At 40.6% G+C, this 12861-nt stretch overlaps 1 protein-coding gene across 1 annotated transcript in view; it reads left to right on the top strand.

Annotated features, from left to right (window-relative positions):
• The window catches only part of LOC134163109 (uncharacterized), an 80456-nt gene that overhangs the window by 5413 nt on the left and 62182 nt on the right, over positions 1-12861 (top strand). The gene's annotated exons all lie outside the window — the stretch shown is intronic.

Here is a 12861-nt window from a genome sequence, read left to right as displayed (position 1 = left end):
TATGTGAACACATGTATCTTAAGGCTTCACACTAAATTTTCAGATGTATTAGAGATGTAACCTTCCATGTACTCGGTCAGGACTTGAATGTGTGTGTATCACTGAGATTAGGAACTTTAAGCAAAGTTCTCTGTGGTTTCATAGGTCTGCAGTGGTTTTGAAAGTCTAACGCCTCAAGCCATCTTTCAGAACACAGGAGATCCTGAGTTTCCTTAGGCAAAGGACTGGAATTTCTCTCAAAGCAAAGGTGGAAGCTAAGGCATGGTCCTTGAGAAAGTGGTTTCTAAGCTATCTCCACCAAAAGGGAAAGAGGAAACGTGATCTGGCCGGGAAGAGTTGCTCTAGGTGCTGCCTACAGATCAATTCCTTCCTAATGTTAAGCAGCCTGTAGCTGGAGGAAAGAGATTTCTCCTGTGAAAATGACTAAGGAAGAAAATAGAGGAAACATAATTTTTCCTATCCTCCTTTCCCTCTCAGAGGACTGGGAGATTAATGTCTTTTGAAGAAGGCATACATGTGGAGGCATGGTAGAAAACCAAGATTTACAGCAGTTATCATGAAATTTGTCTTAGTTCACTTTCCTTTGACCGCTGGTCCCAATAATTCCTGATGTGAACTGAAACCTGAAGATTTCAAAGAGTCCTACTTATGAACAGAGTCATGGCTGAGTCACATCCTGCCTTACCTGACATTGCACAAATGATCCGGCGAAAACGGCATGATGTGACTCCTCTATGGTAATTTAAATGAGAAGAATGGTTGCTGGCATGAATTTCTCAACATGTGGTACAGCAAAATACTTTTCTGCAGAACTGTCAGCGAAGGCTGGTGCAGAACAAAGGAGGCACAGGCATTAATCTGGGATAATGATGGACAAGAGGCGGTGGGAGGAGCTGAGAAGATTTGAGTCTTGTAGCTTGTGACAATTTTTACTGGAAAGCCAGGAGCACAAGTTTGACTAGCTCCCAAATGAGTCTGAATTGTTTGGCTAGTATTTCAGAAGCAACTTACTGTATTAATGGCAGCAATACAAATGAAAAGAGGAAGATCTTTATCAGTCATCTTTACTTTGGTTTTATTTAACTTTTATATCTAAAACTACTTAAATATAACTGTAAGCACACATCACAGTGCTCTTAGTATCAGAGTTAAGATGCTGTTACATGGAAACAGGAAAAAGAAGGAGAGATGCGACGTGACATCTACAAGTAATGAGTAGCGTTCCTCAGGGGATGGTGTTGGGACTGGTGTTTAACGTCTTTGTTGATGACATGCACAATGGGATTGAGTGCATCTTTAGCCAACTTACCAATGTTGCCGAGCTGTATGGAGAGGCAGACACACTGGAGGGAAAGGATGACATCCAGATGGGCCTTGGCAGGCTTGAGAGGTGGGCCAGTGCAAACTTCATGAAGTTCAACAAAGACAAGTGCAAGGTCCTGCACACGGGTTGGGGTAATCCCAAGCACAAATACGGGCTGGTTGGAAGAATGGGTTGAGTGCAGCCCTGAGGGGAAAGACTTGGGGAAGTTGATTGATGATAAATGATCATGACCCAGCAGTGTGTGCTTGCAGCCTAGAAACCAACCATATGCTGGGCTGTATCAACAGGAGTGTGACCAGCAGATTGAGGAAGGTGATTCTCCCCTTCTGCCTTGCTCTCCTGAGACCACACCTGGAGTATTGTTTTCAGCCCTGGGGCCCTATTGTGGTTTAAACCCAGCCAGCAACTAAGCACCACACAGCCACTCACTTTCTCCTAGTGGGATGGGGAAGAGAATTGGAAGGGTTAAAGCGAGAGAAATCATAGGTTGAGGTAAAGACAATAGGAAGCAAACCCCATGTACACAAGCAAAGCAAAACAAGAGCAAATCATCATTCCTGATCGACAAGCAGGGGTTAAGCATCTCCAGGAAACCAGGGCTTTTTAATGTGTGATGATGAGTTGTGAAGACAAATACCATAACTCCAAACATCCTGGGACTATCACTAGCAACAGCCTGCAATGTTTGGAGTTTGAAGGCTGATGTAGCTCTACTAAAAAGTGTGGATAACAGCTTATGAAGGCTGAAGACCTGGCACAAGATCCCTGCTAATATTGACTGTTGTTTTCCTATTGCTTACAACTCCTTTATGTAAGAACAGGCAAACTTACTGCTGATACATAGCCCTATCTGATTGGGTTTCACGTGGCCTCATTCTTCTATACCCATGATCATGGCAACCTGTTTCACACCCACATGTGATTTCTCAATTTCCACTGCTGCCCCTTTCAAGTATCTTTGTGCTATATGAAGCAGGTGTTTAGTAACTTTCTGCACCTGTAGTGCTGTTGGTTTTGGACACTGCAGTTGATTTTCCTCACTTGGGCACGTCAAGATACAAACTATGCCTCTGGGCTTAGTGCTGGAAAGTATTCAGTAGCACCATTTGCAGATGGTGTGAAGGAAGCTGCTCTCAAGGCATCCTGTCAGTGTCAAGGCTGAACTTTCATGGTCTAAGATGAAGCAAATTATTTGACACCCTGATATGAAAGCAGCCTGTTCCTGTTGTCTGTGTGCCAAAGGAAGCTCTTTCTTACTTGATGAATGAGGTATGAAGTGTAAACTTCACATTGAGACTCCTGCAGTTATCTTGAATATTTTCAGGAGAAGGGGATTTAGTGTTCCTGGTCAGCTTGAACCAGTCGGCATATAGGTTGAGATTTCTTTTTGAAGAACGACATACAGACTTGCTCTTGGTTGAAACTGAAACAAGGGCTGTATCTTGCAGAAACTCATTAGGGACTGCAGTGACAGGACAAGGCGTAATGGGTTAAAACTTTAACAGGGGAAGTTTAGTTTGGATATAAGGAGGAAGTTCCTTACTGTAAGGGTGGTGAGGCATTGGAATGAGCTGCCCAGGGAAGTTGTGAATGCTCCATCCCTGGCGGTGTTCAAGGCCAGGTTGGACAGAGCCTTGAGTGACATGGTTTAGTGTGAGGTGTCCCTGCCCATGGCAGGGGGGTTGGAACTAGATGATCTTATGGTCCTTTCCAACCCTAACTATTCTATGATTTTATGATTAATATTTCTGTCCTCACCCCAAATTTAATTTCCAAAAATGCCCTTTTTTTCCTAGCACAGAGAACCTATGAGCACAGTAGATGCACTCAGGTACAGTGCATGAGACAGCTCATCGCCTGGGACAGTGTTGCATCCTTTCGTGCACTGCCAAAGCTGTTCCGCCTGCAGGGAATGGCTTTCGTGAAAGGATGCTTTCCTGGTGGCTTCCAAAATCCAGTTCAGACAGGGTGAACTCTAAGGGCTTGAAAAAGGTTCCTTGGTCTGGCAAGCTTGATCCAGCCTTTCCTAGCTTGTATGCCCATGCTGTCCACCAGTCTTTGTGGTTCAGCTTGGAGACTTGTCCAATGTTACACAATAAACCCAAAGCAAAGCCAACAGCTGAATCTAAGTTTTTTTGTGTCCATGTTGAATATTTTGATTCCTGAAACTTACTTCGTTTCTGTGACTTTTCTCCTTGGGGTGGGGAGGGAGAGAGAGTTAGGGGAGTTAAAAAGAAAAAAAAAGTTAGTGCTTTTAACGTACTGAATGTCTCCTTATGCTTTGTTGTGGAATTTGTGGTGTAGTGAATCTGGGTACATCTTTTTGTTAAGGTGAACCCATCTTTGAACTCAACATTAAAGACTACAGACCTATTATAATTCTTGTTAGAGGACAAAACAACTCTTGAAATATAATATGCCTGTTGTTTTTGCAGATCAAGAGGATTGTTGGTTCTGATCTGTCCTATTGTTTTCCTGTACTGCTGTTGTAAATGACTGATGGAAAAAATGAGTCAGTACAGTGAAGCGTCACTGTTAGCATCATAAAACCACCACCTTTAAGACTCGGCATACTTTCCTTCCATCCAAAAGTGTGCACTTCTGAATCTCCAACCAAATACCATGGATATGTCTGGTTTACTGGCATTAAACAATGTATTTAAGACAGCAATAAAGTGCTAGGAAGTTTATAGTGTGCTACCAAGGACCAGTAATCACATGATATTTGTTGCTGACTCTGATATGCTGGGTCTAGTACAAGGGAAAATAAAAGCTCTCAAAGTCAGAGGCAAGCTTTATAATGCCTATTCTTTGTTCTTATATATATAAGCAGAACATCCAAAATATGTTCATCTGTTGCAAGTAGCTGAAGCAACTGTGTTTGACCAGGTAGCCAGAGGATGGTTTGCATGTTAGTCTCAGCCCATAGTCCTGCAGTCATGCCATTTTGGAGCACCTTTGGGATCTTATGGAGTCCTGCTGGATTTTGTTTGAGGAGTGTCTTGCCCACACACAGCTCACTGCAGCATAAACATCTTGTGATGAATCCTGTTTTGTTTTGCTTTGTTTGGTCTTAATTAATTGAAATGCCCAAGAACCAACTGAAAGAATACATGTGACAGATCAGTCAGCTTCACCCACTCGATGAAAATGTCTCCTAATCTAGCTCTCCAGTGCTCTGGAAGCTTCTTCAAAACCTCAGTTATTTTTAGTTTTTTTTATGGATCTTGAGAAATAACAGGGCAGACCCATTTCTTTTTCACCTTGAAGATAACCTTCAAGAAAGTGTGAAGTGTTAAAAGTGCAAAATCAGTCTGATTTAAAAACTTATGGCTCATCAATAGCTGGAAGTTATTACTAGTCTGCTGAGTTGGCAGGGACCCATCTGCCACTGCCTAGGTAAACCAGGTCAGCATAGGTTTCACTTAATAAGCAAGAAGAGTAGCAAATAGCCACTAGTAAGAATTTTTTATGTAAATTATACTTTTTTTATTCAACTAAATAGCTAAGCCCCTTGTCAGTAAATGAACATGAATGAATGATGGTAACAAGAAAGCACATATGATCTTGTGTTATAGCAACATCCTATTTAACTCTGTGTTGATTCTGCTGTTAGTTTGCAGAAGGAAACCCCCTGCTTTCTAGGGTAGGAAAGAATCGTGTTAAAATTTCTGATGGAAAAGTGCTCAGTATTTGAGCTATCTTACATCCACTTAATGCTTTCAGTTTTTAGAATGTGCAGAAAGTATCAGAAACTGCTTTCACCTTCACTAAATGAGAAATAATTCTCTCAAGCCAGTGAAATTATAACAATCTGAAACTGCTGAAAACGATGTTAGAATGAGCTCCTTATGTCCTTAATTTGGTATTTGGGTGGGAGAGAGGAAGGAAGGATGAAGGATCAGGAAAAAAAAGGAAGTGCAATCGTACCTTTTTAGTTCTGTAGAAATTTTTACATGTTCTGTGACTACAAATGTTCTCAGTTGAGAGTGGGTTTCTACATTAGTCTGCTATATTCAATGAAGAAATTCATGCAACAGAGAAGTGTGTGTGTGTTTATCAGAATTAAGACCTATGAATTAGACTTCCTTTTCAGTTATTTTTCCATTTATTATGCAATATGTTTTTCAACTGTAGTAATTGTCCAAACCAAATCCTAAATAGACAGTCACCTTGTATCTTAAATGACTGCTACATGCTTTATAGAGTTGCTCTTCAAACTCCTTTTTCTGTAGTAGTGAAAAATACAGTATTAAAAGCCATTTTTAGATTGAACTATGGGTGTGACACAAGCTAGGAAGAGTCACAAAAGTCAAAACTCAACAAAGCAAGAGATACTGGGGAAAAAGCATTTCCTGACTCAGCTTACCTGCTTCTCAAGTGAAGTTGTCTCTTTTGACAGAGGCTATCAAAATGTCAGTACACCATTAAAACCTCAAAATTCTCTGATCCATAAGCCTTTTGCTTGCCCTTTACAGAAAGGCAAATTTCCTGTCATCTTAATTCCAGACTACACCAATCCCGGTCAGAACAACCAGTTTTGTGCAGCTAGTGGCACCTGAGTTGGTGAGAAGAGCACAGGGCTTCCCTGCTCTTCCCCTGGCAGCAGGCAAGTGAGAAGATGTGCTATGTGCTATCCAGGAGGGCTGGACTGCAGTAGCATGTCTACTCTGTGGTTCTAAATCCTCAAGTCATTGCTGCACGCCACCTTGATGAAGTATTTCCCCCCCTCCTCTTTTTTTTTATTAACAGTATCTATTGTAATAGAGAAGTTTTAGTAGAATCTGTTTCAGCTCTCCTGACATCAATCAGTGCAGTTTTCGGCTTCATTCTGATGATAAAGAAACATAAATATTTTCAGATTCTTAGTTTATGGGGCTGGCAGTAAACTCTAACTTCATTATGGGGTTGAATTTCAGGATATGCTTTCTCTGATGGGAAAGCTCTCTTAGGGATTTTCTTCCTTGCTGGAGTTCCTTGTGCTCTAGATGTGTTGGTACAGCCATGTGCAGAACCAGTGAAGTAATTCAAGATAAATAATAAAAAAGGAAAGTGTTTTGGGGTCAGGTATTTTAAACCCAGTTTAGATCTACAGTAATATCAGCCCAATGAGACTGAAGTGAGCTTCAGCCCAGGGACAGGTATGAATGGCTGGAGAGAAGTGGGCAGCGAGTAGGAAATTATTAAGCTGCTTTGTCACCAAGGCAAGCATGTCATGGGATTGCTGCTGACACTTCTATTTCATTGGATGATATGGAAGTCATGCAGAGGGCATCTCATTTTTACAGCAACCAGCTTTGGCCTATTAGACTATCCTAAAATTCAGGAATTTGGCTAAAGTCATGGTTGACTATCTTTTGCCTGCTGAAGGTCTTGAGGTGGTGTTTTGCACATATAATAAATGAGATGTTGTTAATATTTCTTTCAAAGGGAGATCTGGTTGTGGGAAACTGGGACAGGTTACTCTAAGAAGTTGTGGATGCCCCCTCCCTGGGCATGTTCAAGGTCAGGCTGGACGGGGCTTTGAGCAACGTGGTCTGGCGGAAGGTGTCCCTGCTCATGGCAGGGGATAGTAACTAGGTGATTTTTATAAGGTCCTTCCAACCCAACTCATTCTATGAATTTGAATCCAAGAGTCAGAATACCCGCTGCTGACTTTCTGGCTGGAAAAAAAGAGCACTGTTGCAGCTAGCTACACTGGCCAAGGACACATAGTTTAAACCATGGCAGGAATGATTTTCCAGCTGTTATTGATTGAAAATTAATGGAAACCACTACAGACTTCAGGCTGTGTGTCTCTGGGTCTTATCAGCTAATCAGATCTTAAAAACCAAACTGCAGCTCTGTTTGATTAGTCAAAATATGCCTTTACACAATGCCATTTCTAATTAGTAGTATACAAACAGCTTTGTTAAGTCCCTATTTTGTGTCACAACTTCAGTTTCCCTTCATCTGTACTCATTGGTTATGCTTTGTTAACAAAGGCCTGACAGAGGAATGCACTCATTGGGTTGAATATATTGATATATACGTATAGTCAATGTCAGCTGGCAGACAGAACAACATAAGGAGGAGTAATGTGAATGTATGAACAAATAGCCTATGTTGTTTCATGTTGACACGTATATGACACTAATCCAGAAACTCATGCCAGAGGCAAGTGAAATATGTTTTGAACCACTAGAAGTATTTCTTCTGGGATTGGTCATATGGTATGATTTCTGTCTCTGACTGAAAGAAAACTCTACTGATTTATTAGCAAGAGGATTGATATCTGAAGTGGTATATATGCAGAAAGTGTTACTTTTACAAGATGCATTTATGTGTATTTTCCAGTGTACCCTTGCTTAATTCAGAGACAAGACCTTTTAACATTACATTTTAAGCATGCATTTGAAATCTTGATCTGTAACAGATTTACAGGGAAACTTTCATGGAGAATTATGCTTCAATAATCATAGGCCCATTCCTTAAACTGCAGAGTAAAAATAATTTCTGACTGGTTGTCTTTTCTTTGTAGTGGTAGTAGAAACCAAAGAATGAATAGTAGAAGTTCATGAGAAAGTGCTAAAATCTGTGGCTAGTGTGGATGGTCACAAAATGGACTACTTACTCCCTGAAAATAAACTGGGGAGAAAACTTGGACACACTTTTAAAGGAAGTTGGAGCTGTTGTTGCCAAAGTTGTGCACAGGCAAAATGTATTATCTTTGCTGACATGTTTACTGATGGTATTTTCTACCTGTCCAGATTTTTATTTACTTTTGCATATGGTATCCCCTTACATTTTACAGTATTGTTTTTGCACAAGAAAAATCATTCACTAGTTTTGTCTTTAAAGGAGATATGTTCTTTATGATTTCATGTACAGGTCAGTACTTCTAATTGACAAGCTACTGTAATGTGGAGGCTGTGTTGTTTAAGAATTGTAAGTCACAAAAGTTTTTTGTAATGAGAAGAACCTTTTGTATTGGATAAAGACTGGGATGTAGATGGGAAGGGAGAAGTAAGAACAATGGTGGTGATGAGGTTCCTGGCATGATGATGTTGTATCCAGAGGGGTCAGCAGAAATCCACCATGGCTGGTAATGCAGGTAAATGCAGAATATTATTATGCCTGTTTTACAAGTGGAAAACTGGAGAAAAAAAGAGATTTAGGCATTACTGTGACCATAAGGAATGCTATTTCCTTATCGTGATCAGTCCCCTGATTATGTTACCATCTTGACCTGAGCTGTTCCTAAAACTTCTAGTGGGCAGCCATGCCAAAGAAAAAGATGGCCGGCAAAACTGGGAGCTTGTCATCCTATTCTGGAAGGCCTTTTCTCCAGGCTGGGACTGGCTTTGCTCTTCCTCCAGTACTGACTTTACCTCTAAAAATACTAGTACTTTCAAACATGAGTCCTGGAAATTCATTAGATGATCATTCATAAACCAGGCTCTGAAAGCAATGTGATGAGGGTTTGTGTATGGTGCTTTCCGTTTGGTGGGAAATGGGAATATTGGAACAGGGCCACCAAAATTAAAATTTGGCATTTGCTGCTTCTACAGGGATTGCTGGCATTATCTAGTGTACTGGTTTTGGCCCAGATAGAGTTAAATTTCCTCATAGTAACTTGTACAGGGCTATGTTTTGAATTTGTGATAGACGTATTGTTAACACAGGGATGTTTTCATTACTTCTGAGAAGTGCTCACACGGAATTGAAGCCTTTCCTGTTTCTCACCCCACCCACCAGTGAGTAGGCTGGGGGTACCCAAGAAGTTGTGAGGGGACAAAGTTAAGACAGCTGACGACCACTGATTGAAGGGACATCTCACCATAAAATATTGTGCTCAGCAGTAAAACTGGGGTTGAGAGGCATGGGTGGCAGTTGGCCAGGGCTGCCATTGGAAACAGCCAGGGCACCAGCTGGTGGTGAGCAATTGTTTGACTTTGCATCACTTGTAACCTGTGTTCAGCTTTATTGCTTCTTTTCCTCCTTTTAAAAAAAAAAAAATATAATTAAACTGTCTTTATCTCAATTAATGAGTTTTTGCCCAGTTACCCTGTTATTTCTTTCCCCCATTTCACTGGAGGGGAGGTTGGTGAGTAAACAGCTGAGTGATGCTTGGCTGCCTACTGAGGTTTATCGACAGAAAAGTTGTTGATCTATCTACTTTTTCAAGTACACAGAAAATTATTAGGAGCACTACAACATATCAAGAAAAGTAAGTCAATGTGAGGTTAATTTTGTGCATTAATGATCTTTATGAAAGCATATTTACAGTAAACTCCTTACTTCTAAATTAAAAATAAAAAAAGTCTAGAAATTATGTGAGATTACTTTGAAGGACCTGGTCCCAAAATTGGTGATTAAAGAAGGATAAGCACAGCACTTGTGGCTTCAAAGGTCAGTCCTGCTGAATTTATGTGACTGATGGATTCCTTTCACCAGAGGTGCAATTTTCCCCTGAAGAAATACTTCTTCAAGACCAATGCTAGCCAGCTGGTATTTGTGGGAAAGTCCAAAGGGAATTACAAGTAGGTTGTTAGGTTATCATTTACTCAGTGGTTTCTGCCAATATTGTATCACAGAGATCCCACAGCACTTCTTCTTAGCATGTGATAAATTGTGTACCAGGTGAAGGTGAGAAAGGAGTGAGGGAAGCCACTATGATAACAGGCTGTTGCTTTGCTACTACTGCCATGAACCTGCTATTTCTCTGCCAGCAATCACCAGCACCTTAAGTGTGCCCAGCATTGCTCTCCTTGGCCTGTGATAAGATGCCTGCACATTTGGGAGTCCTTTAAGGAAATGCTGAGTACATGGCTCAAACGGAACAATTTTTTTCCTTCTGCATGCCACCGTGGCAAGAGGAGTACATTTTATGGCTACATTTGCAAGACCCTTATTGTATACCAGCTCTGCATGCAGCCCAAATGATTTCCAGTACCTGATATAGCATAAAATATCAAGTAGCATGAGAAAGAGGTGCCTCGGCCTGCTCCAGTGGTAAAGTGTGCTGGTTTGATCTCTTCCAGATACGACTGGTGACAGGAGCCTGTCCGTACAGTTGTGGTGTTATAAGAGTTATTTTTGTTGCATCTCTATATTTCATTAATTTTTTGATTAAAATTGGATTATTTTCATTACAGAAAGCTATTCAAATATCTTGTGTATTTAATGTAGCTTCCTTAGGTTTTTTTCCCACAAGAGGAATAAAATGGAAAAAAAAGAAAGTATCCAGTTTAAGAACTTCTACATGGTTGCTTTGCTTTGTCATTATACTGCAAATGTACTTGGAAGAAACTAAAGTCCATCCCTAAATCATGCAAAACTTTACATGAGATGGGTATAAAATAAAATATTTTATTTTATTTTATTCAGAACAAAATGGGTTCTGAAATAGATTTTTATGTTGTGTTTTGATTGATGGAAAAATCATGAACTTTCTGCTGTACTCTTTCAAGACTGCAAGCCAGTTTAATGCTAATGATTCAGCTGTTATCCAGCTAAATAAAATAGACTGATGAGGTTAAGTAAGGCCATAGTCAACGTCAGTTAATACAGTGTTGAATGTGTTGCCTGGTTAGTATTACAAAGAGAAAAGGAAAAGCAATGTCAGGCACCTTCATTTAAAAAACCTACCAAAGTGTCCCACACCCAAACAAACAAAAAATTTATGCAGAAAACCCAAATAAAATGAAGTTCTTGAACGCTAAGAAAATCTCTGTTAAGACACTAATGTTTTTAATGTCTCCTCTGAACTCATTATTTATATATCTTTGCCTTTGCTTCCCTAATTTGGTCAATCACATTCTTTAAGATGACACTCCAAGTCTGTCTGTTAATGTTTGGATTCCTGGGACTACTGTGGCTTTGAAAGTCCTTATTACTGCATCTTTGGCTTCTCTTCAATGAGCAGATGTTGACCATGGATGTATGCTGTAAATTCACCATTTCCATCTTCACAAGTTCTTTCTGCTGACACCTTTTTGTGGTTCTACTTTGAAAGGGAAAGGAGCCATTTCAAGCTTTTGTTGGCTTTAGTTCATACAGGTTCTTTTTTGCTGCTCCCATTTGAGTCATAACAAGGAATGTGCCATGCCATCAGGATCAAAACTAGTTACCTGTTGCATTCAGTGGAGGTGCAATCAGATCAGAGTAGCAGCTGGAAAAGTGATGGAGATACGACCTTGGCCTGGAAATAAATCTCAGATTCTGTAATTGATACTCTGGTGTTGTTTTCTGAGATATACCGTGACTACATTCATTACCTGAGCCTACCTGTGTGATCTTGGTGGGGCTTTAGTTTCATTATCATGAAGTGCTATGAAGCAGAGGAGTTTAGACACTGTTTCTGCAACAGCTGCAGGCTACAGTACGAGAGCTGTTTGGGCAAGGCTGGACATAGGAGGACTGGAAGTTGCCAGAATCACAGCCCCCGGCATTGCTGCAGTTGCCTTGGCACCCCAGGGAGGGCAAAGAAATTGAGGAGTGATGGCAAAGGTCAGCAGACTCTCAGAATCAGAAAAGCCTGGGCAAAAGCTCAGCCCTTCATTCATTGCAGAACAACCAGAGTGACAATGCAGCCTTTTTCTGTGGAGGATCTGTGGCCCTGTCCACTGTCCATTGTGTTGATTTCAATGAAACTTAAATGCGTACTCAGAATTAAGCACTTCTTTGCCTGGTGCCTTCAGGAGAGAGAGTTTCCTCAACTGGGGCCAAACATGTACTTTGTACAGGGCATCTTCTGACCCAAAAGGTCAATTAAAGCTTCTGAGGGACTCTGAAGGGATATTTTTAATTGTTCAAAGCCTTGTTTAGGTTTTCAGGCTCTGCAAAATAATTTGTGTGTTTGTATAAATGCATAAGGGAGAAGTTGGCAAAGGAGGAAGCTTGCTATTTGTTGTGTTTCAGGTCTTGCAACTATGGAGTCAGATTGAGTTTTGCTATTGATTTCAGTGAGTGCAGGGGCAACTTGTCTAGCTGTTTAGAATTAATAAATTTTTTTTCCCACATGGAGGTAATAGTACCTACTACAAATTAGAGACATTTTTGCTGATGTGATAAATAATTTTGAAGTTCTTGTATGTTTGCTTAATGGTTATAAACTTAAAGTAGAGGATAATTTCCATCCTTCTAATGGAAATCCCAGTACAGGGAATGAGGCACAAGTGGGACCCACTTAAATGCTGGATGACAGAAGTATTCCCAAGTCTGGCAGGTTTGGTATTACAATCTTCAGGTTAGGTGTATTCCACAGCAGTCTCTGTGTTGGTATAGCAGTTACTGCATGAGGGTAGGAATCATCTAGTTATGGGCTACTGCCACAAAACCCCACATCTTTGGTGTTACTTCATCTGAGCTTAAGCTGTGTTTTTCTTGTTTATTTTTGTTAACTGTTCTTTTAATGTGATCTGATGCAAAATTGTTTTCAAAACATAAAAGGTGAAGGAACAGCACTGTATCTCCTCCATTTGCTGTTTGGCAAGGCAGGAGCAGGTACTGCAGCAGGAAAAGACACCCCATCCCAGCAGGTTTCTAGGCTGATG

Source organism: Pezoporus occidentalis, unplaced genomic scaffold, assembly GCF_034315485.1.
Source record: "Pezoporus occidentalis ecotype Australia unplaced genomic scaffold, CSIRO_AGI_Poc_V1 ctg2, whole genome shotgun sequence".
NCBI classification, from domain to species: Eukaryota; Metazoa; Chordata; class Aves; order Psittaciformes; family Psittacidae; genus Pezoporus; species Pezoporus occidentalis.
Note: the sequence above shows the minus strand (reverse complement) of the source record. Positions and strands in the feature narration are given on the sequence as shown.